At 41.1% G+C, this 8,311-nt stretch overlaps 1 long non-coding RNA gene across 2 annotated transcripts; it reads left to right on the top strand.

Moving 5' to 3' along the window:
- Positions 1-3,762: 3,762 nt before the first annotated feature.
- On the top strand, positions 3,763-6,985 carry LOC148916870 (uncharacterized). 2 transcript variants are annotated; one of them, XR_016127214.1, is made up of 6 exons: positions 3,763-3,867; positions 3,997-4,122; positions 4,261-4,443; positions 5,758-5,831; positions 5,942-6,094; positions 6,351-6,985. It is a non-coding gene; the product is annotated as an uncharacterized LOC148916870 (long non-coding RNA). The 2 variants fall into 2 exon arrangements; XR_016127213.1 differs by having other exon boundaries at positions 5,758-6,094.
- Positions 6,986-8,311: the final 1,326 nt, after the last annotated feature.

Here is an 8,311-nt window from a genome sequence, read left to right as displayed (position 1 = left end):
AACTTGAATTGTCCTATGTCATGGACCAATCGATATCGGATTGAGTCCAAAGCTTGGGGAACATCGTAATACTGTGGGAGAAGTCATTTGGGGGGGTTGGAGTGAAATCCAATCTCTAGAATTATGCAATACACCAATCACCCCCTTTCAGGATGAACTTCGTACGAACATGAATTGTCCGATTTCATGGACCAATCGATATCAGATTGAGTCCAAAACTTGGGGAACATCGTAATTTGGTGGGAGGAGTCATTTGGGGGTTTTAAGAGAAATCCAATGGCTAAAACTATGCAATACCCCAACCACTCCATTTCTAAACGAACTTCGTACGAACTTGAATTGTCTGATTTCATGGACCAATCGATATCGGATTGAGTCCAAGACTTGGGGAACGTCGTAATATGGTCAAAGGAGTTATTTGGTGGGTTTGGAGTGAAATTCAATCCTAGAACTATGCAATACACCAACCAGTCCATTTTAGAATAAACTTCGTACGAACCTGAATTGTTTGATTTCATGGACCAATCGATATCAGATTGAATCCAAAACTTAGGGGCCATCGTAATACGGTGGGAGGAGTCATATGGTGGGTTTGGAGTGAAATCCAATCCCTAGAATTAGACAATACACCAACCACTCCATTACAAAATGAACTTCGTACGAACCTGAATTGTCCCATTTTGTGGACCAGTCGATATCGGATTGAGTCCAAAACTTGGGGAACATCATAATATTGCGGGGGGACTCATTTGGTGAGTTTGGAGTGAATTCCAATCTCAAGTGCTATGCAATAAACCAACCATTCCATTTCATAACGAACTTCGTACGATCCTGAGTTGTCCGATTTCATGGATCAATCTATATCGGATTGAGTTCGAAACCTGAGGAACATCGTAATAAGGTGGGAGGAGTCATTTGGTGAGTTTGGAGTGTGTAGGGGACTTTTTCCTCCAGCAGCTGCAAATAGGCTAGGTCTTTGTAAAAGGGTAGACTGATGAAATTGTCCCCTTTGCCTGAGTTCGAAAATTAAGCCCAAAATACCTCGAAAAGGCAGTAGAGCCTTAGGAAGTATTTTGGTTACCTTCACCAACCAAAATAATGGCAGCTTACAGGTAATTTCTTCATGCTTACAGATAAACTCTTAAGCTCAGCGTGAGTGGCATGTGGCATGGGAGCAAAATCAACATGAGTTTAGCACTAAGAGAAAATTTAGGCTTGCTTTGAGGGAAAAGGAAGTGTTAGGGTAGGGAAGGAGAAGTTTTGTAAGAGATTTGGCCAAGAAAGGGAAAATGAAAGGCAGAGTTCTTCTGGCAGTTGCCAAAAAAAGAAATTGGAGAAGAAGGTGAACAGTGCACGAGGTTGTTAGGTTTTTGCAAGTTAGAGAGAAAGCTTGCTCCCTGAATTTGAGTTGCCTTTGTTGGGTAGGGGAAGCCTCAATTTATAGCTTCTGGAAATCACCATTTTTTCAAGAAACCCTAATGGCTTCTACTCATTTTGACTAAGCTTTTTCCTCCTTTCTCCTCCTCTTCTCTGACTTCCCTATATTGGCAAAAATTGCCTTTATCTATTTGCTTGAGTTCAGGAGATTTGGGAGCTCAACGTTCCCCTTTCCCGCAGTATGCAGTGGGAACTTCCATTCTTGGCTCTGTTTTTTCTTCTTTCCTTCCGCCTACTTTGGCTAAATCTGATGAAGGAAAAGAAGTGAAAGTATAAGGGTCTAAGGGTGCTTGACATGCAGGCAGTATTCCTTGGTTCTTTGAGCGTCTTTGGCTTGGAACTTGCTCCGAACAGCTTTGCTTAATGAGTCTGCCAACCTCCTTCACATGTTTTCTATTTTTTCAAAAGAGCTGAGGCTTTTGTGGATTATTTTGGGATTTTATATGGGCCAAGGTGGTTTCCTAAGCAAATGGGCTTTTTGTTAAACATTGGGCCTCTTGACTGGGCTTATTTTTTGGTTGGGTTATTTTTGGTTAGGTTATTTTGCTTGGGCTATTGGGCTACTTTTCTCTCTTGTGCTTACCCACATGTTTGGGCCTAAGAAATAGGCTTGAGTCTTGAGGCTCCCAAGCAACCCGAGACTTTCCATTTCTCGGCCCATCAATGGGCCTCATGTTGATTTATTACCATCCATGCCACAACCCACTCAAGCAAGCCCCGGGCATTCGAGTGGCTTGTAATAATGATTTCCTACTTGGCATGACATGGCATGTCGCTTGGCATGCTTTCAATTATTATGGTTGACGGGATAATTGGCATGGATTTGCAAAGATAATGCATTTTATAATCTTAATCTCGATTCCTAACATGACGAATTATTTATTTGGCATGGCGCGTGTGGTGTGACTCGTATATGACGAGCCTTCGTGTACTCAGATATGTGATTTTTCTTAATACAATAGCGTACTAGACCGAAAACTTATTTGGGCCCAACCGTGGACTTTTTTGGGCCTCAACATTAGCCCCCTTGATTATTGGGGCCATGAATGTGTATTGAAATGGTCCGAATAATCAATTTTCAGCCAAAATAAATTGCAGTGGCATGGCATGGCATGAGTTTAGGAGCAGCTCAAGGATGACCAGTTAAGGGTCTCCGAAATTACAGCCAGATCTTTTCCGGGAAGGTTGGAGGGGTCACAATGATCCCGCTTAAAACCCAATCCTTCTTAAACACCGAGGGTGTTGCCTTGAAGAATTTTACTAGACACTGTAATTTTGGAGGTCACTTACTAGAGTTACCAAGAGTTGACCTATTTTGTGGCATGATATAGAAAAAAATGCTTGATGGATTAGCCCAAGATAACTACTTAGCTTGCGTGATTTATTTGCTTGAGTGACTAGAGAGGCTTGATTTTGCATGATTGTGGTTTGCAAGAGTTGCATTGACTTGTGTATCTAATATTAGTTATGTATGCTTGATTTTGGCTTGCATGATTGGCTTTGACTTGTATATTTGGTATTTGGCTTGATGCTTAGTATTGGCATGTATGCTTGATTTTGGCTTGATACTTGGCATTGACGTGTTTGCTTGATTTTGTCTTGTTTGCTTGGATGCTTGGCATTGGCATGTACTGGAAGGATATTTGAAATAGAGCAGGTGCTGGCAAGGTGTTTGAAATAGGGCATGTGCTTTGGAAGGATGTTTGAAAACATGGCAGGTGTTGGAAGGATATTTGAAACAGGACAGGTGCTGGAATGGGCGAATAATTAAACACCCGACCCAAAAAATCAGATTTGTATTTGTGGAGAACTTCTCTTCTTCCCGCGTGCAAAATGACGGCGTGTCATAATTGGCCCTAGCAGATTATTTGCAGTTTCCCAACGCAAACGCCTTCTTCCTTTCTTTTTATTATTTTCTTTCTTTCTCTTCCCTTTTCTTGCACCAGACCCAACTTCTTCCTACTTTTTTTTTCTTCGTTTTCCCTTGTTCCCAGCTCAAAACTGAGTGAGAGAGTAAGATCAAGTGGAAAACATCTACCTCACCATGGAAAAGAGCCCAAGTCGATTTCGACCCCTTCATTCTGCCGTTCTTTGGAAGGGACCTTTTTGTGCGGGTTTTCCTTTATGATTCTCAATTTCGCTCCCTTCTTGGTATATTCAAAGTCACCCATTGGGATTTTAGCAAGGTATGTCCCTTCTCTAGCTTTCTCTTGGATTTGTTGAGGAATTTGCTGGGTTCCCTTCATCCATGAATATTGCCCTTTGTTTTGGTAGTCAAGCACCAAACCCTCTTTTGACCTATTTTGTTACGACCCCTTCAGCCCTTCTGCCGTTGCTGGAAGGGACCTTTTTGTGCGGGTTTTCCTTTATGATTCTCAATTTCGCTCCCTTCTTGGTATATTCAAAGTCACCCATTGGGATTTTAGCAAGGTATGTCCCTTCTCTAGCTTTCTCTTGGATTTGTTGAGGAATTTGCTGGGTTCCCTTCATCCATGAATATTGCCCTTTGTTTTGGTAGTCAAGCACCAAACCCTCTTTTGACCTATTTTGTTATTGCAGCAACGTGAGTGCTAATAACGTGGGTGCTAGCAAGGAAGGGCTCGCACTAATCTTCTGGGATTCCCTTTTCTTTGATTTGCTCGAGTTGCTGGAAGGGTGCCAATTTCCGTGAGAACAAAACTGTTGGTATGGGTTTCTCCCTTTTCCTCTTCTTACTTTTATCTTTCTTTGACCTCTTTTTTGTATATGAAAAGTCTGAACTTGGCATGATGTGCTTTATTTTCTGATTTTCTCTCATTCTCTTCTTTCTTCTTCTTCTTCAAGACCCAAACCCGTGGGTATTGTGCATCAGAACATAAGTCATATTTCGGAAGCTCGTATCAGAAAACTTCCTTGATCAAAGTTGTTCATCTGCTCGAGTACTATAGCCAGTAAAATTTGCAGAATTTTTTAAATTTTTCTGATACCTCAAAGCTGGTTTGCAACTTCTGCATTCATCCATGGCTGGTGAGTTTTTGTAGATTTTTCTTCTGCATGTGTCTTTAACTTATGATGCTCGTATGATTGCACTTGCTTCACAAAATTTTCTTGAAATTATGTTGTTTATAACATATCCAAAATTGAGGATCATCCACCCATTTCAGTGCTCTCTGCCTCCATTTTTCTAAAGCATGTTCATGAGGTGATGTTGATGCCTTTGTTGCATGCTTGTCTTCTATGCTTGAATGCTTGAGTTCCTCTGTATTTCCCAAAATTTGTGAACTAGAAATCGAATTCTATGGTTGAGCTTTTGATTTAGGATTCGAGCTTGGTGATAAACAAGAGTTATACAAGCTCACTTGGGTATGCATGCCAAGTGTTTGTCAAAATATCTCAAAGTAGCTTGCTGGCTGTTTTTTAAACTTTTGAAATGTTTCTTTTCGAATCTGAGTTGGAGCTTTTGAGACATAAAAATGGACTTTTCAATGGTTATGTTGGAATTGGTCTTCCATCACTTGAAGAAAAAATGAATTTTCGGTGGAATTTCAAAGTAAGGGTTAAGGTGCTGGAGCTGTACAGTTTCTGCTGCATGGGCTGTTTTAGAAATCTGTTTGACATGCTTCCCTAGCTCAAAATGCAACTAAATTTTGGGAAAATGAAGCTTGATATGTCTAGTTCTAATCTGGAAAGTCTGGGATTGGTTGGTTGTAAGCTTGATTTATAGTGATTTTCTAAAGGTGGGATATTCTAGCTAGGATGATTGGAAAGCTTGTGTATAAGTTTTACTTGGCATGTTGCTTTTGCTTGGGAATTTAGCATGTCCTTTCTATTGGCATTGAGTGCTGATCTGAGTATTGCTAGAGCATGTTCTTGAGCAATATTGTCGTGAGAGCATGAAGTGGAATGGTATTGTCGTAAGAGCATGAGTTCTTCAATTTGCTTGAAATGCCCGAATTACTTGGAATGCTTGAATGAAATGAAATTTTTTGGTATGTGGATTGGTATCACGCCCTGTGAATTTTGTCTAATGCTTGATAGATGAGTTTGCTTGCACTTTGAGAAATTTATGCTTCCAGCGCCTTCCTTTGTGTATAAGTACCTTTCCAGCGTATGATTTTGGCTAACGTAGTCTCTTGTTTAGAAGCTCCAAAGCATGATAAAGCATGAGAAGTCTAATCTTCTAGGATTTTGATAACATGAAAGTGAGTCTTGGCTGCTTGCAACTTGTCTTTAAAAAAAATTATGCTTCAATAGTGATTATGCTTCCGGCACCCCCTTTTCGTTTACGAGTTCCCATCCAGCGCCTAATCTGGTCAACGTACTCCCTTATTTCTTTTTCAGGCTTGATTGAGAGGTTCCAAAGCATGAGGAATGTCATCTTGTTGCTGATTTGCTGGGAACTTGATAGAATAAAGGTGAGTTTTTGGTTACTTTCACGGATATATTGAGTTTGTTGAATTGTTGCAAGAATAAATTGAGCTTTGGGGGTTAATGAGCATATACACTAGCATGATGTTTGAAATAGGACAGGGGCTAAGAAGATTTGAAATAAGGCAAGTGCACGCATCTCAGGCATGGGTGGGGCAGGTGCTGGAAACCTTGACGTTTCTGCTGCTGGAACCTTCAAATCCTCCAGCCTTCTAACTTGGATATTTGGGGCTTCTGCTTTAATCTTTTGGTAAGTAACTCCGCCAATTTGAATATTTCAGGAATAAGCATGGCCTAGGCTTACTCCCTTTGTGAACATATGCTTGATTAATTGTAGACTTTGTTCTCGGTTGCGAGAAGTAGGAATGCATGTCTTGCAATGCTTGATTTTTGTTCCGAAAGAGAATTTACTTGTCATGCTTATTGACTCACAGGATGAGAACTTTGTTTGTCACGAACTTGGGTCAGAAATTGCATATTTGTTTGAACTCCTTCTTTTATTTTAGATCAAGAGCATCTCACAAGGGGTGGAGGGTACGCTTCCTTCCCCTCCCCTTGGGACACCTGATATAGTTGCCGGCACCTCCTCGCAGCTTCCTGCAGCGCTGCCTCCAACTTCTCCTTGCCTGGGCACACCCGACATAGTTGCCGGCATCTCTCCACAGTTTCCAGCAGTGCTGCCTCCAACTTCTCCTTACATAGGCACACTTGACACAGCTGCCGGCACCTCTCCATAGTTTCCAGCAGTGCTGCCTCCCTCGTGGTGAGATTATGAATGACATCCATAAGGACGGTGATGCTTCCACCTCCGTGGGGCATTTATCGGAGAAAAGCATGTCTTGGCAAGATTGGGAGAATTCCTTCATGGCATTCAAAGCCTTCTTTGATGGCGGTGTTACTCATAGCATGAAATCATCGCATGGTTCTGTTTCCTTTGAGACTATAGGATGCATGGATCTTTAGCATGTATAGTTTTATCGTGCTTTGACTGTAGTTTTTTTTTTCTTTTGACATTCTAACAACTACGTCGTTATGACTTTGTAATTTGGCATTGAACCACTGAAGCTTGTATTAATTTTTTGAATGCTGAAGGCAGGTTGTAATTCGCATGTCTCATATATATATAGCTTGGTTGGCAAAATTCGTCTTTGTGAACTGTTTGAGATTTTCTGACAGGTTGGATATCCTTAAAAACAAGGTATATGCTGCCAAAATTTCGACAGGAGCGGAATTTCTAAAGTTTCTTTTGCATGGTTTATCTAGCCTCTGGGTTTGAAAAGTAGCTTCTTGCCTTCCTTAAAAAGGGCCAGACTAACATGTGCATGATTCTTACCAAGGTTTTATAAAACTCCCAGATGTTGTTCCAGCACCTCAAGATTGCGTGCTTCTTTGTAATAGATCGGTTTCTCGTGCCTTATGCTATTTTTTGCTTAAGCGTGATGCTTGTTGATGGTTTGGGACCTCATCCAAGTGACTTTGCTTGGCATGGTTACTGCTGAGAGGCTTAGCATTTTAAAGGGAAGTTTGCTTGTCTATTTTCTTTTTCTTTTTAAAGAACATGTTTTGCAAAACAGAAGAAGATAAAAGTAAGGAAAGAATTCTAGAGGCTTTTCTTTTTCTTTTTCCAAAATACTCCATTCTCATTGCAAATATCATTTTACACCTTGGCATGCAATAATGGTGGTGCATTCTACCAAAGTTGTGAAAGCATATGGTGAAAACACAAAAAGAGTTCATCTTTGAAATAAATTTGAAAAGCCAAAAACAAAAGGATATGTGCAAAAACAACGCAGTAGTAAGGCTTTGAGCCATTTTGCATTGATAAATACCTCCATCAAATTAAGCCCCCAAGTATGAAAGGGCCAAGGAGCGTGCATGACTTGCAATAGCATGAAAGCTTGTGGCTTATGTTGGCATGTATTTGGCATGTGTTGTACTAGGCTGCCATGCTCTGTAGAAATATTTAACTGAGCCATAGCTGCTGATTTGCATGCACATAACCCAACTAATCATAGAGTGATTTGCGGCTCTTATGAGAGGTTACGGCAACTGTCTCTTGATTATCTTGTTGACCAAATGAAGCCCCCAAGTGGCGCTCTTCCTCTTCACTCTTCTAAGCTTCCTAGTTTTGGCTTAGTTTCTTTTCCAGCATGGCGATGACATCTTCATGGGTGACAAAAGATGGCCCCTTTTGTTCAGACCCCCTTCAGCGACATCGATTCCTCTTGGAGTGGTCTTTCGTTTTCTTTGCTTGGCTTTGAGACTGAACTTTTAGCTCTTTGATTGTGTCCACCATCTCCCTCTGGGTTTCCCCATGGCATGGATGGCTGCAACAAGGTCTATGAGGGTGAAAGCTCCCTCACTTGCATGTTCTTCTTTTCCATGTGAGACATTTTGCCTTGACTCCTAGTCACCGTGGTCCAGCTCGTCTTGGGAAGTCATGTCGTCGCTTCTGGTCTTCTTCATT

This window comes from Prunus mume, linkage group LG5 (genome assembly GCF_029339155.1).
Source record: "Prunus mume cultivar Tortuosa linkage group LG5, ASM2933915v1, whole genome shotgun sequence".
NCBI classification, from domain to species: domain Eukaryota; kingdom Viridiplantae; phylum Streptophyta; class Magnoliopsida; order Rosales; family Rosaceae; genus Prunus; species Prunus mume.
Note: the sequence above shows the minus strand (reverse complement) of the source record. Positions and strands in the feature narration are given on the sequence as shown.